At 42.6% G+C, this 27,069-nt stretch overlaps 1 protein-coding gene and 1 long non-coding RNA gene across 5 annotated transcripts in view; one reads left to right on the top strand and one right to left on the bottom strand.

Annotated features, from left to right (window-relative positions):
• Positions 1-2,076: 2,076 nt before the first annotated feature.
• LOC143443506 (uncharacterized) lies at positions 2,077-10,260 on the bottom strand. The gene is made up of 3 exons (XR_013112572.1): positions 9,496-10,260; positions 6,668-6,862; positions 2,077-5,946 (listed from the first exon to the last, which is right to left on the bottom strand). It is a non-coding gene; the product is annotated as an uncharacterized LOC143443506 (long non-coding RNA).
• Positions 10,261-10,286: 26 nt separating this feature from the next.
• Raf1 (Raf-1 proto-oncogene, serine/threonine kinase) overlaps positions 10,287-27,069 on the top strand; it is a 60,540-nt gene continuing 43,757 nt past the window's right edge. The window contains exon 1 of one of the 4 annotated variants that reach the window (XM_034512304.2): positions 10,287-10,665. The gene's annotated coding sequence lies outside the window, so the exon portion shown is untranslated. Of the gene's footprint in view, positions 10,666-10,899; positions 11,053-11,130; positions 11,219-27,069 lie in introns of those variants that run through there. The other 3 variants (XM_034512302.2, XM_076940311.1, XM_034512306.2) reach the window with 3 other exon arrangements.

Genomic DNA, 27,069 nt, shown 5'->3' with positions numbered 1-27,069 from the left:
AACATGGAAAAGAACTTCTTCTTTTTAAATCACCAATAGGAAACATCTCTAATACTTTGGGCTGCCAGCAGTGTTTTGAGCCTGGCAGGCTCATGTGCTTCGGGTGGCAATCTGGTTGGTACCCTAAGAAGACAGGTGAGCAACATAGATCTAAGGCCATAAAAGGGTTTATACCAGTTGATCCAGTTATCCAGCTTCTCTGTCTTTACTCGGGGGGAAAAAAGCTGTGGTATGGACAAACTTTTTGAGAAGGTGGGAGAGGAGCAACTGTTATCTCATTTTATTACCTTTACAGATAAGGAAACCAGAGTTCTGTGGAGTTAGGTCTTTGTCAAGGTCACAGGAGCTTATAAAGACCTGGATGGTCTAGGTTCCATGGCTTAGGGCTCTTGCTGTATGGAGGCAGAACATGGAACCTGCTATCAGGACAGCTCATCCATCTGTCCAACTTTGGGGCTAAAGATGCTCACAATGAAGGATCCCTAACAAATTTTCATCTCTGAGCTTTGAAGGCTTTTTATTGTTATACATGAACCTCAGGAAGTACAAACAGGGAATAAGCAGAAACTAGTTGACACACTTCATTTGCCCCTTAGCCTTGGGGCTTCCAACTAGGATCAACCTTTGCTTTGAATTTGTTTTGAGTATATTGGTATTTTCCTTTGTTGTTATTGTTGTTGTTGTTATTGTTGTGGGGCAGCAGTGTTAGTGGAGATCAGAAGATAACCTGTTTGAATCAGTTCTCTCCTTCCACCATAAAGGTCCTTGGGATCAGACTCAGGTTGTTAGCTTTGGCAGCAAGAGCCTTTACCCACTGAGTCATCTTATTGGCCCAGTGATCATTTTGTCTTTGTGTTCCTGTTTTGTGTGTGTATGTGTGTGTGTTATATGCGTTGCTGGAGACTGAACCTTGGGCCATGAACATGCTAAGGCAAGTGAGTGCATGCCAGGTTTATGAAGTTCTGGGAATCAAACCCAGGACTTGGTGAATGGTAGACAAACAGTACTTCTGAGCTACATCCCTAGGCTCCCTTCCCTCCCTCTTTCTTCCTTTCTTAATTTTTAAATTACTTTTCATCCCTCTCCTTTTCCTCCCCTTCCTTCCCCACCTCCTCCTTCTCCCCTACAAAACCTGCTTTAATTAAGGGTTCTCAAACGCTTCGACCCCGTTTCTAGCCTGCCATCCAAAGGTAGGGGAGAGAAGACGGTAAACAGGACGTGGACTTGTTTAGAAGTAGTTCTGCGGGGCAATTCCAATCTCCTCTGACAGGATGCCGGCAGTCTAGTTCAGCAGTGTCAGGATACCAACAATCTGCTTCAAAGAGCGTTGCCAAAGACAAATCAGCAGTGGCAGCACAATCCAGCAGAAACAGCCAAACCTCCACCGAATTGGCAGGATTCAGCAGGAGCAACCAGAACCAGCCAGGAAGCCAGGACAAGTTCTCTGCCATGGCCTCTTTCAATGCAGTAAAGATCAGCGGAGATTTGAGACCAACAAAGCATTGCACAGCCAGCTAGCGCTGCCCGGTTACTACTGTCTGTTGGGTCCTACTTATACTCTCTCCAAACATCATGTGTCTCACAGGTCTTGCTTCAGCAAAACATCACATGAGTTTGCATCACATGACACAACCAGAAATTTCCACTTTACTTCCCCTCTTTTTTTTTTTTAGCCAGAATCTCACTATATTATCCAGGATATCCTTGAATTCTTGATCTTCCCAACTCTGCTTTTCTAATGCTGGGATTTTAGACATATGATAATGAGACACAATATCCAGCCAGACTTCCATGATTGGGTGCTTTGTAAAGGCCTCCATTTTCTTTTTTCCTTTCCTCTTTCTTCTTTCTTTCTTTCTTTCTTTCTTTCTTTCTTTCTTTCTTTCTTTCTTTCTTCTTCTTTCTCTTCTTCTTCTTCTTCTTCTTCTTCTTCTTCTTCTTCTTCTTCTTCTTCTTCTTCTTCTTCTTCTTTCTCCTCCTCCTCCTCTTCTTCTTCTCTCTCCTTCCTTCTCCTCCTCCTCTCCCTCCCCCTCCTCTCCCTCCCCCTCCCACACTCCTCTACCTCTTCTTCTTCCTCTTCTTCTTCTTCTTCTTCTTCCTTCTCTTCCTCCTTCTCCTTTTCCTCCACAGAACACAGTGAGTCCCTGTAGGTCTGGGCATCTCAGCATCTTCAGTGGTTAGTTCAGTCTATGGCTTCCAGCATGAAGTCCTTGCTCAGTAAACATGTTAAAATAACCTGTGGGGTGGCTATTCCTGGTTGTCAATTTGACATCTGGAATGAACTACAATCCAGAATTGGAGGGCACACCTGTGATCCAGATATTGAGGCTGGAAGACACAAGTTTCTGACCTGGATCTTGACATGGAGATCTTGAGGTATAGTGGCCATGAAAAACTTAGGCCCAGGCAAAGTAGTACATGCCTTTAATCCCAGGAGACTGAGGCAAGGAGATCTCTGAATTCAAGAGTAGCCTGTTGTGGGAAGCCATGACAAGGCCTTACTCTTGGCAAGCACTCATCCTTGGCTCTCCTATCTACTATTCTTCTTTCTGCTTACCTTCCATGATTCATTTGTCAGTTCCCAGAACTTCAAACAAGGCCTCAAGCAACCCACCTTAGTAACCCTTCCTCCTGATCTCTAGATTTAGCCAACATCCTGCTAGACAGATGTTTTTAGGACCCCTGGTAACAGAAAGGTTTTGTAAGAATAACTTAGTTAGACCCCACAGCTGCAACTAGCTTCCTCCACCTTAATTTGGGCCACACCTCCTGTTGGAGGCCAACATTAAGAAGTCACTCTTCTTTGCCTGCTTGCACTTACTTGCCAGCACATATGTTGGAACCTACTTCTACAAAGACCAGCTGAAACAACTAGCCTCGTGGGACTGAGCAACTGCTAGGTTCTTGGACTTCTCATCCACAGCTGTCCAACAAATGATTGGCTGAATCTGAGACGAGACCTTGAACTTTGGACTTTTAACACTATTGAGACTGCTATAGACTATGGAGGCTTTGGAACTTGGACTAAATGTATTTTTTATTATGCTTTGGCTAGGTATGGCCCCTGTAGACTCATATAAGCCTATGGGGGACGGGAAGTGGAATGTGATTATTTGTATATGCTTGGCCCAGGGAGTGGCACTATTAGGGGGTGTAGCCTTTTTGGAGTAGGTGTGTTACTGTGGGCATAGGTTTCAAGACCCTCGTCCTAGCTTCCTGGAAGTGAGTCTCCTCATAGCAGCCTTCAGATGAAGATTTAGAGCTCTCAGCATCTCTCACCATGCCTGCCTGGATGCTGCCATGTTCCTGCCTTGATGGTAATGAACTGATTGAACCTCTGAATCTGTAAGCCAGCCCCAATTAAATGTTATCCTTTATTAAGACTTGCAATTGATCATCATGTCTGCTCATAGCAGTAAAACCCTAAGACAACCTGATTCTAGATAACGGAGAGCAGTATGAAGCTGAGTGTGGTGATGCATGCTTGTAACTTCAGCACTTGGGAGACTGAGGCAGGTGGACGAATACGAGTTCTCCACCAGTCTAGGTTATGTAGAGAGGAAACAACAAACAAACAAAACAAAATCTAAACAAAAAGGGCTGAGCTGAAGAGGTGGCTCAGGGTTTAAGAGCTCTTGCAGAGGACTCAGTTCCATTCCCAGAACCCACATAGCAGCTCACACTGATTATTAAACTAGTTCCATGGGATCCAATGCCATTTTTCTGGCCTCCTTGGGCACCAGGGATTCACATGGTGCAGGTACATACATGCACACATAAAACAAACAAATACATCTTTACAAAAGAAAGAAACCAGTGTGCTGGTACATGTCTGCAATCCCAGAACCTGTGAAGTAGAGGAAGGCTTTACCACTCAAGGCCACAGCTGATGGCATAGCCAGCTGGAGGCCAGCCTGGATCGCATAGGACCCTGTCTCAAAAAAAAAATCCTCTTCCTCTATCTCCCAAAGAAGAAAGTTTGATTGTCTGTGCAATTTCAGCAAACATCAACACCGGTGTGTCTTTGGCTTTGATACTCTGGATTTTGTCCCTACACAGGAGCAGTCAACTGGAGGTAATGAGGGACCATTTTAGATGAAGATGCTGGATAACAATAACAGTGAAGTAACTTGAAAGGAAGGTTTTGTCATCCAAGGGTTTAGTCATCCAATAGCCTTGTTCTGTTACTATTTCACTAATAGAAAAAAGTGCACATTAGGGACCAACTGTATACTCAGTGCTACTCATTCTAAGTGCTAAGAGACGCCCAAGACACTTCTTTTTTTTCTTCTTTATTTTATTTTATTAAAGATTTATTCATCTTTGTGAGTACAAAGATAGCTGTCTTCAGACACACACCAGAAAAGGGAATCAAATTCCACTATAGATGGTTGTGAGCCACTATGTGGTTGCTGGGAATTGAACTCAGGACCTCTGGAAGACCAATCAGTGCTCTTAACTTCTGAGCCATCTCTCCAGCCCTTCTTCCTTTAAAAAATACCTTGTATACTTTTAAAAATTGTATAAGTAGTGGGTATAAAATGATGATGATGATGACATGGTGATGATGACAATGATAATTTACTTTGGTTTTTAATTGTTTTTGGTTTTTACTTTCATGGTGCTCATGCATACTGAATACATGTACAACCCCTGAGCTCTGCCTTCAGTCCAAGGATGATGCACTAATCATTTAATATTTAGCAAACGAATACCTTTAAATTCACAATCTCCCCTTGAAACCTAATGATAATTTGTGATGCTTTTTAAAACATTTTTTAGAGGTTGTGTTTATTTTTATGTGCATGGGTGTTTTGCCTGCATGTGTGTATGTGCACATTCATGCAGTGTCTACAAAAGCAAGATGACATCAGACTCTCTGGAACTGGAGTTACAGGGGGTTGTCAGCTTCCATATTATTGTTAAAATCAACTCTAGGTTCTCTGGAAGAGCAGCACGGGCTCTTAACAGAGAAGCTATCTGTCCAGTCTCTTGTGATTCAAGATAATTAAAGGATTTCTTTGAAAATGCACCTCATATGTATGACTGACTCTTGTTTTTCGAAGATGGCTGCAGCCATAGCTCCTGCCCTATAGGAACTTAGCAACTTCTCTAGAGAGTTGGTGTGGGAAGCCATGGCAAGGCCTTACTCTTGGCAAACACTCACCCTTGGCTCTCCTATATACTATTCTTCTTTCTGCTTACCTTCCATGATTCACTTGTCAGTTCCCAGAACTTCAAACAAGGCCTCAAGCAACCCACCTTAGTAACCCTTCCTCCTGATCTCTAGATTTAGCCAACATCCTGCTAGACAGATGTTTTTAGGACCCCTGGTAACAGAAAGGTTTTGTAAGAATAACTTAGTTAGACCCCACAGTTGCAGCTAGCTTCTTCCACCTGCAAAGCCCTCTTTCCTTTCCTACCCCTCCCCATATCCTGTTTTTAAGAGTATATAACTGGTGTGAACAATAAAAATTTTGCCAGCTTGATCAGACTTCTTGATGTGTTGTGCCATTTTATTTTCTCTCGCATCTCAGTCTTCTCCACAGGGTCTAAGGGTCCCACTTGATTGTCCAGCTGGCCTGGACAAGTTGGTATCTTTGTTTCCTCTTTTTGATAGTGCGTATGCTTGTGACCATTTCATCCAGTCCAGAGACAGTGGGTGACTAGTTCACAAAGGACCAGGCTGCTTCTGCCCTGTGTGCTGGAGCTCTGTTCTCCCAAGTGACTTCAAATGACACCACGCACGGTGGATGGTTGCACATTCTGGACCTGAGGGGAACCGATGCTGGGCCAGATATCTGCTCCTCCAAACTTCTGCTTCCCTTTTCTTCATTCCCTGCCCCAGGAGATAATCTCCCACTGAATGACAGTGTACTGCTCCAGGACATCATCTAGCCAGCCACACTCTATGTTCTTCATTGTTCAGTTCCAACTCCTGTCTTTCTGGAAAATTCCAATTCATCCTTTGATGAGCCCCACCCCTGTGGAGGCTTTCCTGCGCCACTAGAGCAGAGGCCATTCCTCCCTCCCTCCTCTGGTGCCCTCCCACTCACCTGGTGGGGTAACTGTTTATTTACATGGCTGTCTCTCTCCCAGCACCCAGCCCAGGCAGGGCCCACACTCCAAACTCATCTGTGACTAAAATTAACCTTACTGGAGAGGCAAGATGGCAAGGAAGGGCCAGGGCGTGGGTGTCAGACTGGTTAGGACTCTGCCCTCTGTCCTCACCTTGCTGGCCTCATCTCCTGGCTCTTTGCCGTCAACATGCTTGTCTTTCTCCTATCCCACATCATGGTTCTTGTGTGTATTCTTTCAGTTGCTTACAATGGCCTCTTCTTATCCTTAGTGCTTAGATTAACCATCATTTAAGGGAGGCTATCCTGTCCTGAATCGCAAGGCATACTCTCTTCCCATCTTTCCCTTTCCATTCTCATCATCTTCTCCACTAACTTTAGCCTCAGATACATGGTTTACTTGTTTGATGCTCATCTGCATTAGTCCCTTTGAGGGATTTTGGCTTGCTCATTGCTGAGCTCCTCTGATGCCCTCTCACTCACCTGGCTAACACTGGGCTTAGCGGGGCATACACTTGGCATTACATACATATTTAAGATGGGGTTTTCTCTATGTAACCCAGGCTGGTCTGAACTTTTGGTCCTCCTACCTCAGCTTCCTGAGTGTTGAGGCTAGACAGCTGGACTTTCCTCAGATCTTTAACTGAATGAAGCAAGGAGAGATGAATGGGTCCAAATCTCTGCTCCACCCTTTACCATCTTTGTGTCCTTGTGTTGATTATTTATAGTCTCCGAAGGATCCTCAACTGAGGATGAGGCCTTTCATTGGCTGCGTGTTGGAGAGTCTGGAAATGTGCATGAAAAATGAGAAGATTTCATAAATGACAGGTACTATTTATTTTGCTTCTTTCATCTCAAAAGTAACTCTTTTGTATTAATTTGGGTTTTTTGTTTGTTTTTAATTTTATATGTATGGTGCCTGAAGAGATCAGAAGAGGGTATTGGCTCCTCTGGAACTGAAGCTATGGATGGTTCTGAGACACCATGTTGGTACAGAGAAAGTCCAGGTCTTCTACAAGAACAGCAAAAGCTCTTTACCTGTTGAGCAGGGTCTCCAGCACCTTAAAAATACTTTTACCAGGCTTAAGGCTTGCAGTGTCTTTTAAAAGAAATTTTATTGAGCTATAATAAAAAAGAGAAAGGTATACTTATCGATTTTCACATCTAAACACATCAAAGTTGCCACTTCTGAACTGGAGAAAGTTCTAGTACTGCAAAGAGGGTTTAGCCTTTGCTTTTCCCCTCCAAAACATCTCCATTTTTCCCCCTCTTGATCCAACACCACCTATTCACTTTTCAGACTATCAGCCCCCACCCCCACACCACCCCAGATCCTCTTGCAAGCTTTCCTAATTAACTTCAGCGAGCCTACGAAGAAACTACGTCTCCAAGGTGGGGGGCATGGAATCCATCAGGATGTAAAATGTTTCCCCAAATTCCACTTTTAGATATATATTGCAGAAAATGACAAATGGGGATCTAGAGCGATGCTTCACTGGCTAAGGGTGTGTGCTTCTCTTGTGGAGGGACTGAGTTCTATTCCTAGTACCCACAGACAGCTCAAATTGGGTGGCTCACACCACCTGTAAATCTGGCTCCAAGGGATTCAACATCCTTTTCTAGATCCTATAGACAGCTGTATTGATATGCACACGCCACCCCTCTTACCATATACACATAATTAAAAATAAACCTTAAACAAAACAAGTACTTAGCCAGGAGCACACCTTTAATTCCAGCACTCCAGAAGCAGGGGCTGATAAATCTCTGTGAGTTTCAGGCCAGCTTGGTTTTCATAGTGACTTTCGGGCTTGCCAGGACTACATAGTGAAAGCTTGTCGCAAAAATCAAGTCAAAACCAAACCAAACCAAAAAAACAAAACAAACAGACAGACACACAAAAAAACCCCCAAACTCAAGCAAGTACATGTAACACTCTTTCTAGCACTACCATTCACTGTAATGGTGAATACCGACTGCTAATTTCATAGGCTCCAGGGGCTCTCAACCTGTGGGTCTTGACCCTCTCTTTCACAGGGGCCATCTAAGATCATAAAAATCCCCACAGATACTTACAGTAGCAAAATTACAGTTATGAGGTAGCAACGAAACTAATTTTATGATCGGGGTCACCACAACATGAACTGTTTTAAAGGGTCACCTCGTTTGGAAGGTTGAGACCCACTGCTGTAGCATCAGCTAGGAAACACATTTCTGGGTTTGTCTTTGAGGGAGCTTCTAGATCCGGTTAACTGGTATCAGAAGACCCATTCTAAAAGTGACACTAATCTATTGGGGGATGGGTGGGGGGCGGTTCTCAGACACAAGAAAAGGAAACAAAAAGGAGCAGTGAGCTAAGACCTGCATCTCTGTCCTGACTGCAGGCAGACACAACCATCAGCCTCCATGTCTTGCCACCTTGGCTTTCCCACCATGGTGGACTGTTGTCTTTCAACTCTCAGGCAAAAATAAGAAGCCAATACTTTCTTTTATTATTATTTAATCTATGTGTATGAACATTTTGCCTGCATGTATTATCTGTGCACTATGTGTCTTATACACAAAGAGATCAGAAAAGGACACCGGCTCCTCTGCAGCTGGAGTTATGGTTATTGGTGTGACTACCACGTGGTGTTGAAAATTGTACCTAAGTACTCTGCAAGAGCAGCCGGTGCTCTAACCACTGCCCAGTGGTTAACTACTGCTCTTTGGGCCTACCTTCCATTTTTTTTTTTTAAACCCTGTATTTGTCCATTATCTTGTCACAGAAACCAGAAAAGTAACCAATACAAAAGCCAAAAGATGGAAAGAATCTAAATTTCCATGGTCATCCTAGACAGAAAATCTGGTGTAAATTTAGGATGAAATAGTTTAGCCCTAAAAAGGAATGAAGTATTAGCATACATGTATTACAGATGAACAGGCTAAGTGGAGAGACTTTATATAAATATCCACGTACACAAGATAATCTAGAAGCCAAGTCTGTAGTAGCAAATTGAGTACTGGTGGTTGCTGGGGGTAGGAAGCTAGTGAGAAACTGCTTAGTGGGTAATTTTATTTCAGAGTAATGGAAATGTTTTGGAACTAAAGTTGTGGTTACACAACACTGAATATACTAAATGCCAAGAAATGTTTACTTATAAATGGTTACTTAAAAAAAATTGTATGTGTATTTGTAAGTGCGGTTTCAGGTCGTGCACGTAGCACCAGGTTCGAGTCAAGGTCAGAGGATAACTTTCGGGAGTCTGCTTTCTCTTCCACCATCTCTTCTGGGGACCATCAGGTTCTACTCTGCAAACTTTTTACTCTCTGAGTCACCTTGCAGGTCCCCAAATGGCTGCTTTGGAGATACTTCACAGAGGCAGGAGAATGGGTGTCTGAGGGTCAATCTCGAATTAAAAGGGAATCTGGCACATACCTTTAATCCCACCACTCAGGAGGCAAAGGCAGATGGATCCTGAGTTTGAGGCTAATCTGGTTTACAAAGTGAGTTCCAAGACAGTAAGGGCCGTTAGACAAACAAAACAAAACCAACCCTGTCTCGAAAAACAAAACAAAAAAATTGAGAATCTATTTTAAAGAGGGAGAAAAAAGAAAAAAGCACGTTGACATTGTCACATTGCCCTCCAGGTGTCTATTCCACTGGGGCTGTTCGACGGCGCACACCAGGCTTCAGTTTACCGTGGGCCATATTGGCGCATCAATTTTAATTTTCTTTCTTTCCTTTTCTTTTTCTTGAGACAGGGTCTCATGAAGCTCAGCATAACCGTGAACTCCTGATTCTCTTGCCTTCACTTTCCAAGCCCTGGGATTAGAGGTGTGCAACACCATACTTTTAGTTTTTGTACCATAGTGAACTCTCGATTTACAAATGAAAAATCTGAGGTTTAATATATACAGTATGAGGGCTTTCCCACAAAAGCCGTTAAGCCGCCATTCTCTATGGATGTCAACTTCGGAGAGGAAGCACTGAAGCCGGGCCCTGTGCTGTCATCAGGCGCTTCTGATCCTCTGAGGGCCTCGCCGGTGGCTACACCGCAGCTGCGGCCCACTACCGATGGCCTCCGACCATTGCACCCACTGCTCCGCCACAGACTCAGCCCCGAAATGGCGGCCGCTGTATTGCGAGGCCACGCCCTCGGAGGCGGGGCCAGATTCCAGGCCGGAGCGATAGATCCCCGAGCCAAGTTTTAAGCAGACAGCCGAGCCTAGGAGCTCGCGCAGAGGCGGTGAGCCCGCAGCGCCACCGGTCGCCAAGACGAGTGTCGAGCGCAGGGCTAGCTAGTCTGGGCAGCCTGAGAGCGTCTTCATCGCGGGTGCTTGTGCCGCCATCTTAGATGGCGGGAGTTAGAACCGAGCGAGCTTGAGGCGGGAAGGCTTCTCTGCTGTTCTCCTCAGGCCCTCAGACGGGCCAGCTGGCCGAGCTTTGGGGCGCGTGCCCCGAGGCGCGGGGCGCTAGTGCAGCGATGCGGGGCCTTCCCGGGGCCCCGTCCCCCGGGCTGGGGACACGCCGAATGTGACCGCAGCCCGTTCTCTCAACCACCGCTGCCGCTGCACGACGGGACCCGGCGCTGCCAGGCTCCCTCAGGTAGGCCGCGGGGCTGACGGTGCGGCCGTGGGGCGAGGGTCGGCCAGGCCGCTGTCATCCTGATGGCGGGCAGGGCGCGGGCCGGGTGTCATGGCCGGCGAGCCACTTTCCACACCCCTGCTCAGATTTCCCAGTGTTTCTCGGAAATGTGCCAGCGCCACTCCGGTGCCCAGCGAGCATTCCTCATATTTTGGCAATGGGGAAAAAAAGTCCTCCGAGAGCTGCCCAGTGTCTGTGTTGTCACTGGGATGGGCTCGTTCTTTTTCTCTCGGGCTCGGGCTGCAGAAGTGGGGGGAGCCCGGCCTTGCACCTCCTCTCCGGCTGCTTCGCTTAAGTGACACCCTTTTAGGGAAGACAAGAGGAATCAGGGAAGGCAGCGAGAAACGGGTCAGTGCCCCGTCACAAAGGCGTGGGACCTCGCCCGGGGCTTCCAAATAGGAGGCCCGGGATGCTCGAGATCGGGAGCCGGGCTGCCTTTTGTGTGAAGCGACATCTTCCCAGGCTCTGCAGAGCCGGTGGATGGATGCAGAGTTGGGAGACCATGGGAGGCGAGGTGGCCGTGTTCATTCATTGTTCTCTCTCCAGGGCCCAGGGTGTGCCTCTGGTTTTCATTCTTTGTTAGGAGGGACAGTCGGATCTCTTCTTTCCGGGTTGAGACGTAACCGGGACCTGGGGAATGGGTCTGGTCTGTGTACAGAAGTGGGGAATGAATTCAGGGCACGTCTGGATGCCTGCATTGCGTCCTGTGGGGTCTGTGGAGACTCAGCTCCCGGGGCGTGAAAACAATGCGCGCTGATAAGGCTTGTTTTCCCAAGTGTTCTTGGGATTTAGACCAGTTAAGTGCAGAGTAGAGAAGCCCCAAGGTTCCTTGTTTGCTTCTGCGCGGAGTTTGAAGGACTGTTCGCCAGGTGAGGCAGAGGGGAGGACAGTGTCAGCGGAGGGAACAGCTGGCACCAAGGCACAGAGGCATAGCCTGCGGGGTTGAGATGATTTGGGGGAGCAGCTAGTAAATGTGGGGTGAGGAAGACAGACATCAGGGTCCAAAAGGAAAATTGATAGCTTGTGAAGGGTCTGTGTAATGGATAATGGTAAACTACTTCATTTATTAATTAACTTTATGTTGCGAATTTTTAGTTCTTGTGGGTTGCTTTGCTCCCCTCCCGCTATGGTAGTGAACAAGATTTACCTTGTTAAGTCTAGCTAACCAGTTTTGGTAATTGATAGAAAATGTTTAGTGCTTGTTCACTGGTTCCTATTCGGAGATACTCTTGGAGCTTTTTCTAAGGTTATACCTGCGTACAAAAATACTGACTTCATAAACGTAGTGTTCTTTACTAACTCTTGAGTTTTTATATCGCTGCTGACCATGTAAAACACGTTCCCCAACACATACAAAAATTGGCAGATTATAGAAAGCGCCCGAAAAAGTGTAGCATGAAAGTATTTTTAATGAACCCTATTTGTGTAGTAGACTCTTTTCTTTGGACTGAGTCCCCAGGTTGCAGCATTGTTAAGAAGTCTCCAGCCCTATGAACATTATTCTTCTAAAATAGCTACTTTGATTAAGGCTTATGCTGAAGTGGCTATTTAGAAGTGAAGAGACATCAGGGGCAGTTTCCAAATCTTTGGTGTTGTGAACCACTGAAAAACACTGAGGTTCTTTTGATTTGTTTTTACTCTTATCACTTCAAGGGCTAAGTAAGCTGTTTAAAATCCAGCAGCAACATTTGACCTAGCTGAGACTGGATACTTGGAAAAATAAACCTGCTGATGTTTCTGTTCTGAAGGCTTATCTTCAGGTCTGCAAGGCTGTGATTGTGCCCTGAAGTGGGATCAGGCAGCTTTATTAAGGTCTTGTCAATAGTTGAAAAGAACTTGTATGCCTGTGAAGTAGAAGGCTTGACTGAAAGGCTTTTGAGTGCATTTTAAGGGATTTGGCCCAGTAGTAAAAAGACTGAGAACCTTTCACTCATGACAAAAAGTATCCAAAAATTAAGAATGAGTCTGCATTACAACTGTTCTGAACCCAGTTGCTTTTGGCTTCAAGTCAATTTTGCTATGATGATTAAACTACTTGACAGTTTTTGGAAGTCAATTTGGTATTTGCAGAAGCACTAAATATTTTTAATGGAAATGACTAACTTCAAATTGCTCTTTTAGGAAGTCTATTAGTGAATGTTTGATTATTTAATGTTAAAATTCAGACAAAACTTTGTTACTCACCTGCTACTTGCAAACATGAAAGAAAGCTTTGGTTTGTCTGTTAGGTTTATTAGTCATCCTGATCTTGGGAGGAACTTACTAGCTAAACAGCATGCCTTAATGTTGACTGGCAGATCAGGATTTAAACATTTTCTCTGAAAGACAGTGAACAAATGTAATAGTGAGGGGGTTTATGAAACCATAAAAATCAAGCTTCAACTTAAAAATTTATTATGTTATTTTTCTAAAGTTGTAAGTAGACCATAAAAAAATCAGTGTCTCCCACTCTTGAAAAATCAGAAATGTTGGTTTTTTCTTTTTTCTTTTTTTCCCTCTTCTTCCTCCTCTTCTTCCTCTTCCTCTTTTTCCTCCTCTTCTCCCTCCTCCTCTTCCTCTTCTTCCTCCTCCTCCTGTTTTTCTCCTCTTCTTCCTCATCTTCCTCCTCTTCTTCATCCTCTTCCTCCTCCTTTTGGCTGGATCTCACTGTGACTGTGTAGTCCTTGGATAACCTGGAACTCACTATGTAGACCAGGTTAGCCTTGAATTCACAAGAGATCCCTCTGCTTCTCAACTGTTGGGATAAAAGGTATAGCTTCCTTAGGAAGAGGTTGTTGAGTGTTTGTTTGTTTGTTTTTTATATGTGTACACATGGATGGGTGAACTTGCTAATTGTTCATCCAGTGGGTTCAAAATATAACATTAAATATAAGATTCTACTGATATGGGTAGGTCTAAACTCTTGTCTGTAATCCTATGATAGTAATATCAGATTGTTTTATTTTGGCCTTCAAAGTTGTGAGTAAAAAGTCTTTAATTACTCATTAAAATTGGCACTTTTCATTTTTGTAGTGTTTGAGTCAGTCTGTTATTTTTTTGCTCCTAGGATTATTTGTGTAGCTCTCAGTGATTTAATTTTAGTTTTTTAAATTCTAATTATACATGTGTGGATATTTTCCCTGCATATATGTCTGTGAACTACATATGTGCCTGGTGCCATGGAGGTCAGAAGTGGGCATCATTGTCTGGAACTGAGGTTACAGACAGTTGTGAACTATTATGTGGGTGGATGCTGGAAACTGAACCCAGGTCTTTTGCAAGATCATCTCTTAATTGCTGAGCTATCGCTCTAGCCCTTTAGTGGTTTTCGTTTCGGTGATTATTTTTATTTTATGTTATTTATTTATTTTTTACTTTTATTGTACATGTGTGTATATTTATGTGCCTGAGTGTATATGCACCACTGTGTGCAGTGTTAGTGGAAGTCAGAAGATGGCATCAGATTCTCTGGAGTTGGAATTACAGGTAGCTGTGAGCTGTGTGGGTTCTGGAAACTGAACCAGATTTTCTGCAAGAGCAGTAAGTACTCTTAATTGACTAGGCATTGTTTTAGTCCAATTGTTGTTTTTTAAATACATAGTCTCAGAGCTGGAGAGATGGTTCAGTAGTTAAGAACACTTGTTGGCTTTGCAGAGGACCTGGGTTTGGGCGACTAAGCACCCACATGGGGGTTTACAATTGTCACTCCAGTTCCAGAAGATCTGGCACCCTCTTCTGTCCTCCTGAACCCAAGGAACCACATGATACATAGACATATATGCAGGCCAAATACCCATACACATAAAATTAAGCAAATAAATGCATGCTTGTATTATTAAATACATACATACATACATACATATATACATACATACATACATACATACACACACACACACACACACACACACATACACACAAGGCTGGCCTCAAATTTGTGATGCTCCTGTTTTCAGTCATCCTGAGATTTGGGATTACAGGTGTGTGCTACACGTGCTACACTTAGTGAGTGATTTCAGATGCTTGAGTTCTGAAATTGTTCTGAGAATCTCAGTTTAACTGAAGGAAATTTCAAGTGGCTGGTATTTCTTTGTTATTTATTTAGCTTAGTGCAGGCTATTTGAAGGCTTTTTTTTTTGTTTTGTTTTTTGTTTTTTGTTTTTTTACATTACTCAGTGTGTTAATTGGCATTGCATTCCAGTCAGTGTACATAATATATTTTGAAGAACACTTGACACAGCTTTATTTTTAGACCAGGTTCTAAAGGATTTAGCTGGGCGGTGATTAACAATCCTAAAAGAACTATTTTAGAATTTGCAAACCCTTGTGATTTAGCTATGTTTACATTTTTGGTTAAAGAATGGGAAGCAGCAGGCAATGAGAATGTTTTAAGTGAATTCTTGTGTGGCACATTCCTTCAGTGAAGTGGTGTGGTCTGCGTTGTGTAGAGTCATTGTCCTCTGTGTCTCTGTGTCTGTCTGTCTGTCTGCTTGCCTGTCTCTCTGTCTCTCTCTCTCTCTCTGAGTCTGAGTCTGAGTCTGAGTCTGAGTCTGAGTCTGAGTCTGAGTCTCTCTGTGGTCCTGGCTGTCCTAGAACTTTCATACAGTGTAGACCAGGCTGGCCTGAACTCACAGAGATCCACCTCCCAAGTGCTGGGATTAAAGGTATGGGCAACTATGCCCTGCTTCTTCCCCTGCTTCACCATCCTTTGTCTAACTATTGTTTCCAATTTATTGTCATTCAGTAGCGAGAGTAAGCACAATGACTGGTTGAGTCAAGAGGTTCTCCTCTATTTCCTTCCAGCCTACTATAAAGTAAAATTTCTCTCTGATTTTTCCTTGACTCTGTAATGAGACATAATGTTTGGGCAAAACATCTCCCTTTTCTATTTTTATGGGTACAGTCCTGGGGATTAAACCTAGGGCTTTAAGTGGACCAGGCAAACATTGCCATTAACTGCTAGGCTGTTTGCCTTTCTTCAACCCAGTACATCAGTGTTGGAAGAGTCAAAGTGGTTAATGGTTGTGTCTTAATGAATTTTTGTTTCATGTGTTTATTGTTTTTAGACAGAAGCCCAGGCTAGCCTCATGGTAATCTTACTGCTTCAGCCTTCTGAGTGCTGGGATTATTTATTAGTTCTTTGAGAATTTCATAAGTGTGTTTTGATTATATTCACTCCTTTCTCCAACTCTTCTCAGATTCACCCCTCCTTCTCTACACATCCAACTTGGTGTCTTTTTTTTTTTTTTTTTTTTTAATCTTTCAGTACAAATTTGTGCTGCCCAAATATTCTTGGATGTGTAGTTGTTTACTGGAGAGTGGTTGACCTACCTGGAGGTTCTTAGAGAAAACTGTCTCCTTTTTCCAGCAGCTGACAATGGCTAGGGGTGAGATTGTGTGCTCATCTCCCTTCTCCATGCTGGGTTTGGTCTGGCTTGGTTTGTACATATTGTCCCATCTGCTGAGAGTTCCTATGTGCAGCTGCCCTGCTGTGTCCAGAAGATGTTTCCTTGTAGTCATCCACTGCCTCTGGCAGTTAGATGTTTCCCACCTTCTGTTCCTCAATGATTCCTGAACCTTTGAGATTTAGTGTCTTTTCCCTTCAGGACTGAGCATTCTGCAGTCTCTTTATTTTCTGCCTCTTGGCCAGTTGAGGGTCACCACACAACAATGATCTATTGCAAATAGAAGCTTCTTAGATGAGGGTATAGAGATACATTGCACTATGTATCTCTTTGTTTTTTTAAAGAATTATTTGTTATACATGAGCACATATGTTGCTATCTTCATACACACCAGAAGAGGGAATCAGATCCCATTACAGATGGTTGTGAGCCACCATGTGGTTGCTGGGAATTGAACGCAGGTCCTCTGGAAGAGCAGTCGGTGCTCTTAACTGCTGAGCCGTCTCTCTAGCCCCTATGTATCTTTTTGTAACAATATGTCTTTTAAAGAGTCAATTTAATAGTGTGTTCTTTTAGCAGCCTAATAGTAGTAAGTTTTCTCCTAGGGCGTTTGACCTATCTAGTCATAGGGTTTTTAGCATAATAATGGTACCAGGCATTAGTTTCATACTGTGAAGTGGGACTTAATCTAATCAGAAAGTGATTGATTGGTTGGTTACTCACATGCTGTTTGTGCCACCATTGCACCAATGGGTATGTCCTGCCAGGCTAGTCATTATTGTAGCTCGTTTTTCTCCTTTAGTACTATGCCTAGCACTCTCCAGCCCTTTGAAAGCTAGCCAATAAGGATGAAGGTTTCAGGTCCATACCAGCTTAATTCCACCATGTCCTATGACTCAAGTATGTGGTGTCTTCAGCAATAGGGTCTTAGCATCAAGTTCTGGAGGATACCCAAGAGCAGTGACAATATCCTATAATGCTGGGAGAGTGGTGTCTGTGGGACCTCATTGGCCAATAGCTCCAAAAGTAGTAAGCCATTTCTGGCATGGGGCTTTTTATTAGTTAGCCTCTGGTGTCTGCTACTTGTAACTTAGCTCCAGGGGGATGCTTCTGCACTCAGATACTCAGATGCATGTAACAACCTCCCCACCATGCATACATATTACATTTTAACATGTGTGTGTGTGTGTAGATACAGATATTTTAGGAAGTTTATATAATGCTAGGTTTCCATATGTCTTTTTTGAAAGGTCCTTCTCATGTTTCCTCCTATACCCTACTTTCTGTTCCCACCCCAGTTTAACCCTTTAAACCTTTATTCCCTTATGGTCTTGAACTTGCTATGCTTCCAAGAATGGCCTTGAACCTCTGATCTTCCTGCCTCTACTCAGTTGCTGGGATTATAGACATGAGCCCTCACATCCAATTTATGTGGTGCTAAGTATCAAACCCAGAACCTCCTGCTCCAGATTTAAAGGTGGTCTTTAATTTAAATTTTTTAATATATATGAATGTTCTACCTGCATGCATGTATGTGCATCCTGCAGGTGTCTGTTGAATTCCCTGGAACTGGAATTATGGATGGTTGTATACTCATAATCGTCCAACCATATAGGTACTGGCAATTGAACCTGGGTCCTCTGTAAGAGCAAGAAATGGACCCATCTCTTTAGCCACTAAATTTCTAAATTTTTGAGATAGGGTTTCATGTAGTCTACACTGGCTTTGAATTTATTATATAGCCAAATCTAGCCTTGATCTAATCCTGTTTCAGTCTTCCACATGCTAGGATTACAGGTGTTTGTTATCATAGCCTATGAAAAGTTAATATTTTAAGATTTAGTTATTTATGTGCATGCATGTGCCTGTGGGGGTACATGCATGGAGCTGAGTTACAGGTAGTTGTTGGTCTCCTGACACAGACGCTGGGACTGACTCCGGTCTTCTGCAAGAATAGTAAATACTCTTAATTACTTACCCATCTGTCTAGAGGTCAGAGAAAGTACTCTATTCTTTTCTTCTATGCAAGTCCTGGGAACTGAATCCAGATCATCAGGTAAGCACCTTTAACCACTGAACCACTTGCTAGCCTTAAAAGTTGTTTTTAAAAGTACTAGTAGATGTAAGTACTCATTGTGAATGGTACAGGTGGTGAGTGCAAGTTCTTGGGTTTTTTTTTTTTTTTGTTTTTTGTTTTTTTTTTGGTTTTTTGAGACAGGGTTTCTCTGAGTAGCTGTGGCTGTCCTGGAACTCACTCTGTAGACCAGGCTGGCCTCGAACTCAGAAATCCGCCTGCCTCTGCCTCCCAAGTGCTGGGATTAAAGGCACGTGCCACCACTGCCTGGCGTGAGTGCAAGTTCTTACTGTGAAGGATTTTGTCTGATGGAGGAGCTTAGCCGAGCTCACTGCTTGTTCTTGCTCCTCTGAGAGTCACTCTTTGACCTTTTGCTTTATGGCCTTTATTGTATAGTCATTTGTGAGCTCCTTATTGTGTTAGATAATAAACTCCAATGACTGATTTCTTCTTTATGTTTATTTACTGATATTTGTGGGGAAATTTCATTTGAGAGGCTGAGGGACCAGCCACCCCCCCTCTCTCTTTCTCTCTCCCTCTCTCTCTCTCTCTTTCTCTCTCTGTACATGGTGAAGATCAGAGGAAAATTTGCAGGAGTATATTTTCTTATCAGGTAGTTCCCCATGATCAAACTGAGGTTATCAGACTTTGTGGCAAGTGTTTTTGTCTGCTGAGCCATGTTATTGATCTTGTTTTGTTTTTAAGACAAAGTTTTGTGCTGAGTAGCCACAAGCTGGCCCTGAGTCCATGTTTATCTTCTTGCCTTAGTCTCCAGAGTGCTGGGATTATAGGTATTGTACTATCATGCCCACTAACACTAAGCTTATTTGTGGATTTTTTTTTGAGATGAGGTCTTTTGTAGTTCAAGTTGTCCTGGAACTCTGTGTGGCTGAGGATGATCTTGAACTCCAAATCATATGGCCTCCATCTTTGGAGTGTTGGGGTTTCCCATGTTTACATCATAGTTCTGTTGATTATGTACTCTGTGGTGAGGAAGAATATCATGGTGGTGGGAACATGTGATGGAGGCTACTTGCCTCATGGTAAACAAGAAGCAGAAAAAGGGGCCTGGGGACAAGATATAGCCCCTAAGAACATGCCCTTGGTGACCTACTCCCTAAAGTTTTCAGAATTTCCCAATAGAACACCACTTGCTGTGAACCAGCTTTCACTGAAGAGCCTTTTCGAAGAGATGGACACATACTTCATATCCAAACCATTGCAGTTACTTCCTTTTTCCTTCAAATTGATATAAAGCTCTGACTAAGTAGCCTAGGCTGGCTTCAAACTCTCATTTTTGAGCTCTTCTTTCTCTTGCCTCAGCTTTCTAAGTTCTGGGATTACAGGTGTAATATGATAGCATTTGCATTAGAAAGACTAAACAAATTTTTAAAAATTATTATTGTATAGGACAACTTCCAGGAGTCAGTTTTCTCATTTTATGATGTTGGACCTGGAGATTGAACTTGGTAGTTAGGCTTGGCAGCAAGTTCTTTTACCTGTGGATCTGTCTTGCTGGTCTGAGAAGGGTTAATTTTTCATTCATTCACTTATTTATTTAGAAATAGGATCTCACTGTGTGTCCCTTGCTGGCTCAAATCTTCCAGTATAGAACAGACTGAACTCAGAGATCCACCTGCCTTTTGCCTTTAAAACTACTTGTTGTGTATGTAAGGTTTACCACAAAAATGTCTGATTTTAATGTGAAATGAAGTCATTAGTGTTTCCATCTGGTGAGCCTGAGTGAGATAACAGTGGCTTTTGCTGCTCCCCTTCTCCTCAGACTTACTCATTTTAGCTTCTTATTGTGGGCGTCAGACTTTGCACATTGTGTATTTTTGTATGTGCTAATATTGGACTTTGTAAGTGATTGTTCATTTAAAAATTATTAGTTACTACCTAGATGAAGAAGCAATTACTGATTTGGAGATGAAAAGAAAAGGTGAGTTTAAAAACAGTTCAAAGAAAGCCAGAGTTTGGGCTATACCGTTGACAGTTCCAGCAGTCAGACTCTTGAGGTAGAAGGATCACAAGTTCAAGACCAGCCTGACCTACACAGTGAAACTCAAGATCAGTCAGCCAGCCAGCCAGCCGGCCAGCCAGCCACAGGCTAACCAAAACAGTTCAAAAGATTTAAAGAGGATAATGAAAAACTCATTTTGTGGTGAGAGTTAAAAATGAAATTGGTCCCAGGCATCTTTCACTATGGAAATGATTGTTTTTGAAGTAGCTCATACTTAGTTTGCATTTTAAAATCAGTTACATTTCAAAACAACAAAAACTGCTTCTGATACTTGCATGATAGCTTATGCTTGCTAACATTTAGAAGGGTAGACTGGTCCATTTCTTTATGTAAGCCTGTGTTGGCCAGTCATCTGATGAAGTCACCAGTTTGTGGCCAGAAATTGAGAAAGAGTTGATGAGGAAACTCAAAATATTGACACATACTGACCACCTTGCAGTGCATGAGACTGCCCTTTTGGACTGGTTGTGAAACTGTAGCATAAGCCTTGTGCAAACTAGACCATTGCTGTTGTCTAGCTGGGATGAGATGAGAATCAGAACAGCTCATGTTTGCTCAGCAGAAACTTTGTGAACACCCTCCCCCTAGAATGTTGCATGCTCAATTGCATTGGTATTTTCAAACTAATAGAGTTTTGGCTTTGTAGGTATTCAGATCCAGAACTTTTTTTTTTTTTTTTTGGTTTTTCAAGACAGGGTTTCTCTGTGTAGCCCTGGCTGTCCTGGAACTCACTCTGTAGACCAGGCTGGCCTAGAACTCAGAAATCCGCCTGCCTCCGCCTCCCAAGTGCTGGGATTAAAGGTGTGCGCCACCACTGCCCAGCCATTTTATTTTTTTTTAAATGTCATTTTATTTTAGTTAGGCTTCTTTAAAAACTATTTTTATTTTTAATTGTGTTCATGTGAGTTCAGGTGCCTGCAGAGATCCCCCTGGAACTGGGGTTACAGGTGGTTATGAACTGTGTGTGTTGGGAATTGAGCTCAGATCCTTCAGAGAAGCAGTGTAAGAGGCTCTTTCTTAGTCTTAGCCTTTTTCTCCAACCCTATTTAGGTCCTTTATTTTTTGAGAGAGGTTCTGCTATATAACACAGGTGGGCCTTAAATTCAAGATTTTCCTGCTTCAGCTTCTTAGTATTGCCGGTTTAATTTGGGGCTAGAGTGGGAGGATTTATTTCCTATAGTATTCTTTTTAAATATTTAATTGTTGTGTTTTATGAGTATGAATGTTTGTGTGCGTGTATGCCTGTGCATCACAAGTGTGTCTGGTGCCCAAAGAGGCCAAAAGATGGTGTCAAGATCCCCTGGAACTGGAATTACAGACAGCTGTGATCTGCCATATTGTTGCTGGGAGTTGAACCCAGGTTCTCTGGAAGAATAGCGATGCTCTTAACCCCTAAGATATTTCTCTAGCCCCTTGTGTTTCTCTCTGTCTCTGTCTCAGTCTCTGTCTCTGTCTCTGTCTCAGTCTCAGTCTCAGTCTCTGTCTCTGTCTCTGTCTCTGACTCTGACTCTGTCTCTCTCTCTCTCCCCCCCCCAAAATCCCCAGGCCAGGAACTTACTTTGTAGACCAGACTAGCTTGAGCTCAAAGACTTGCTCCACCTTGTCTGGCTCCTGAGTGCCAGCCCGGCTTATTTATTTATTTATTTATTTATTTTTGATACCAAATCATTTTTATTATCTAAATCATTCCTCCTTTGCTAGGAAATGAAAAGATTTTTGATGAGATGATAAATTGAGGCAGAGAGGTATTTTGAAAGTTGCAATGGTTGGTTATAGGTAGTTTAGAAGTGCATCGATCTCTTTCATAGGCTTAGACAGTGTGTCTAGATGAAGTGTCTAGAATTATTCCAAGGGATCTTTAAAATATTTTACTCATCTATCTACCTACCTACCTACCTACCTACCTATTTATTTAGAGACAGGGTTTCTCTGTGTAGCCCCGGCTGTCCTGGAAATCACTCTGTAGACCAGGCTGGCCTTGAATTTAAGAGGTCTGCCTGCCTCTGCCTCCTGAGTGCTGGAATTAAAACCATGCTTTGCCACTGCCCAGCAGTGTTCATTGTTTTAAAATTATGTGTCTCTATGTGAGTTTTTTGATGTGAGTGCAGGTGCTGGTTGGCACCTTGAGAACATTTGATCTTCTGGAGATGGAATTACAAGTGTTGGTGAGCTATCTAACAGGGTACTTGGACTAAGTTCTAGTCCTCTGCAAGAGCAGCAGCAAATGATCTTAACCACTAAACCAGCTCTTCAGCTCCCAAAAAGCCTTTTAAAAATTTTGAGAGAAAAGTGGAGAGATGGCTCAACAGTTAAGAACATTAACTGCTCTTTCATAGGACAAGGTTTGACTCCCAGCACCCACCTGATGTCTGAAAACTGTAACTCCACTCCCATGGGAATCCAATGCTTTCTCTGGCTTCCAGGGCTGCACAGACATACATTCAGGTAAAACACCATACTGGGCAGTGGTGGCCCACGCTTATAATCCCAGCACTTGGGAGGCAGAGGCAGAGGCAGAGGGGCAGAGGGGCAGAGGGGCAGAGGGGCAGAGGGGCAGAGGGGCAGAGGCGCAGAGGCGCAGAGGCGCAGAGGGGCAGAGGGGCAGAGAGAGGGGCAGAGGGGTAGAGAGAGGGGCAGAGAGAGGGGCAGAGGGGCAGAGAGAGGGGCAGAGGTGCAGAGGGGCAGAGAGAGGGGCAGAGGTGCAGAGGGGCAGAGAGAGGGGCAGAGAGAGGGGCAGAGAGAGGGGCAGAGGGGTAGAGATTGGGGCAGAGAGAGGGGCAGAGGGGCAGAGACAGAGGCAGAGAGGCAGAGGCAGGTGGATTTCTGAGTTCGAGGCCAGCCTGGTCTACAGAGTGAGTTCCAGGACAGCCAGGGCTACACAGAGAAACCCTGTCTCAAAACAAAACAAAACAAAACAAACAAACAAAAAAAACCAAACCAAACCAAACCAAACCAACCAACCAAACAAACAAACAAAAAAAACCCCTCCACCATACACATAGACATAATTATGAAAATAATTTGGAGATAATCTGCAAACAGGAATGGACATGATGGTGTATAATTGATACAGAGGAGATACAGAATTCTCCAAATAATGTGAGAAGGTGATTTTATAGGCACATAGTTAGCCAGCCCTTATTTCAGAACCCGGAACTCTTTTGGAATAGGTAACACTGTTAGGAAGCTAACCCAGGAAATCCACTCAGGAGGTAGAAGAGCAACTTATATTTCTGATCAATAGAGCCATCATTGCTTCTATAACAAAGAACAACAGCAGTATCACTTGGTAGCTTATACTAACAGTTTGCTTTCTTTGTAAGAAACATGTCAGGCTGCATAGATACTCGTACTGTAATCCCAGCAGTGGAAATGAAGGAAGGAGGATTGGTATTTCAAGGCCAGCCTGGGCTAGACAATCAGGCCCAGTCTTAACAGGGTTGTGGGGCACAGCATGGTGACACTAGACATGTACATGCCAATAGAAGAGAAAGCAACACAAGTTAGTCAATGCCAGTGATCCTGCCAGACGTACACTTAGCTCTTGTTACTTTGTCTCTCGCTTTCAAGCCAAGGAGAAACTGGCCACAGCATATAACATTGTAGCACAATTGTAACTTTAGGGTGGTGCTCAGTTTTCTCCACAAGTAGAATTGCTCTGTCTTGACTAACCTTTAGAAACTAGTCATGGTTTGTAGTTCAGCAGTCTTGTAATTACATGGGGATTTATTTTACCCAACCTATATTTTTTTACCACCTATGGGGACATTTTTTTGGTAATGAAGATAAAGAATGACAACACAAAGTTTTTCATGTATGCATGTTCACAATGACTTAATAGAAATGTTAGTCTCCAGTATATTTGCAGATTGTTAGCTAAATAAACAGAAGTTCATAATTTTAATGTATCTTCTTTTATTTAATGGCTAAGAAGGAAGGACCAAACTAGAAAAGCAATGGTAGTGTGACTACTAGAAGATCACTAATTTAAAGCAAATCCTTTATCAATTAGAAAAGAAGTAAAGGTTTCTTGAATTAAAAGAGAACTACAAATTGCTAATGATATGTAAGGTGTAAGGTATAGTCGATATTTTCCTTTCACATGTTGTACCCATTATTTATAAATTACTTCAAAGTAGTATAATATTAGCATCATTACATAATAATTACCTCAAGTCAAGATTTATATAAAATTTATATAATTTAAATCAGTATTACAGTAGATCTGTAATGTAAAGCCTGAGGACCTGATTTTTTTCCCCATATATTCACTGTGTACAGTACTGGGTTTTACCTATTTGCTTTTTTAACTTTTAAGTTGTTACCTGTTTTTTTAAGCTTTACTATTTCGTTGTATTCTTTTCTGGTGTAGGTAATTAAACTTTGGGTCTTATCCATGCTAGGCAAGTATGGAGTTATTTCGTAGCCCAAAATTTTACTTTTTCTTGGTCTAAAGAAGAGATAAGAAAAGTACTTGCTTTATGATGATGATGTTGCTGATGACAATGAAGATGATGATGATTAGAAGCAGGGTCTCACTATGTAGCTCTGGCTGGACTATAACTTATCATAGACCAGTCTGGTCCTGAATCAGATATCTGGCTGCCTTTGCTGGGATTAAAACCACATACTACGATGGTTGGCCCTGTGTTGATTAATTCTAACAGTACTGTGAGATAATGGAGAGGAGAACTAAATAAACTGTCTTCTACAGTTCTTGAGTTTTTCTTCATTGATGAAGACTTTCTATAGTCAACACTAACCATATAGTGTATTGTCATATTCTCAGATACTAGGGGTTTTGATTGTTTTTTGTTGTTTTGATTCTCAAGACAGGGTTTCTCTGTATAGCCCTGGTTGTCCTGAAACTCACTCTGTAGACCATACTGACCTCGACAAAGAGATCTATGTGGCTCTGCCTTGTGAGTGGGATTAAAGGCCTGTGCCACCAACACCCAGCTTATTATTTTTTAATTGTAGGGGTTAGACCTGTGGCCTTGTGCATGTGATATAAACACTGAATCATTTATCACAGAGCTTCATTCCCCGCCCTATTTTTTTTCTCACATTATCTTACATTTCTTAGGCCAGGGACTGGAAAGGCGGCCCTGTAGGTAAGAGCACTTAGTGCTCTTGCAGAGCATCTGGGTTTGCTTTCCAGCATCTACATGATGGTGCACACTTTCTTTGAGTCCAGTTACAGGAGATATGGCCTCTGCAGACACTGCACACAGATGGTACACATACGTACATGCAGGTAGAACACTTGTACACATAAAATAAAAATATGACATAGAATTATTTAGAAGTTTTTCAGGCCAGGCTTGAACTTACTCTGTTGCCCAAACATGCAACTCTTCTGCCTTTTACCCTTTATCCTCCTCCTTTCTTTTTCTTTTATCTTTTTTTTTTTTTTTTTGTGTGTATGTATGTAGTTTGTGTACTTAGGTACCCTTGGAGGCCAGAAGAGGACAGGGCAGTGAGCCATTTCTGCAGCCTAACATGTAACCTTTTCAAAATATAGTCATAAAACTCATTCCACAGCTGCTACACTTTTCTTTCTCTCTCTTTACCTCAGCTATATATGTATATATGTATATATGTACATATATATACGTATATATATATACACATATATATGTATTATATACATTATGTATATTATATATTATATTATTACATATTATATATTATATATGTATATTACATATATATTACATATATAATGTAACATTACATATTATATATGTACATACACATATGTATATATATACATATATATGTACATATATACATATATACATATATTGGTATATATATTAAGATTTACTTATTTGATATATGTGAGTACACTGTAGTTGTCTTCAGACACACCAGAAGAGGACATTGTAATTCATTACAGATGGTAACTGGGAATCAAACTCAGGGCCTCTGGAAGAGCAGTCAGTGCTCTTAACTGCTGAGCCATCTCTCCAGCCCCCTCTCTTTCTTCCTTGTGCCAGGGCTTGAACTGGTTTGGGCAAGTGCTGTACTTTTGTGCTACTTTTTTTCCCCCCTAGCTTGCTTTATTTTTATGAAATGGATTTTATGTGTGTATTTTGTGTGTACATGCATGAATGCTGTAGTATGTATAGGGAGGTCAGAAGACAACTTTCAGGAGTCAGCTCCACCATGTGGGTGCTGGAGATGGAATTTAGGTGGTCAGGTTTGGTGGCAGCCACCTTTACCAGTTGAGTCATCTCATCAGCCTTGTTTCTTTGTGTTAAAAACTTACTTATTTTTCATTCAAATGAGTGAGGATACCTGTATTACTATATAATACATATGTGTGATCAGAAGAAAAAGTGTAGGGCCCCCTGGAGCTATAGGTGCTTCTAAGTGGCCAGATGTGAGTGCTAGGAATTGAACTTGGGTTCTTTGCAAAAGTAGTAACTCTTAACTGCTGAGCTATCTCTCCACCCACCCACCCACCCACCCACCCCCTATTTAATTTATTTATTTATATTTATATGAGTATACTGCATCTGTCTTTAGACACACACTAGAAGAGTATATCGGATCTCATTACAGATGGTTGTAAAGCCACCATGTGGTTGCTGGGAATTGAACTCAGGACCTCTGAAAGAGCAGTCAGTGCTCTTAACCGATGAGCCATCTCTCCAGCCCCCAATTTTATTTTTTAAGATGTGATTTCATAATATAGCTTAGACTGGCATAGAATTTGCTATGCAGAACCCATCCCCTTTCAGTTTCATACTTTTAAGTGGAAAGCATATTTGAAGAAAAACTCAAGACTGTAGTCTCATGTATTCAGGCATACCTAGAACTTCATGTCTACCTGAGTATGACTTTGAGCTTCTGATTTGCCTTTCTCTGGAGTGTTG

The sequence above is a fragment of the Arvicanthis niloticus genome, chromosome 9 (genome assembly GCF_011762505.2).
Source record: "Arvicanthis niloticus isolate mArvNil1 chromosome 9, mArvNil1.pat.X, whole genome shotgun sequence".
NCBI lineage: Eukaryota > Metazoa > Chordata > Mammalia > Rodentia > Muridae > Arvicanthis > Arvicanthis niloticus.
This window is presented reverse-complemented; position numbering and strand designations above follow the sequence as displayed.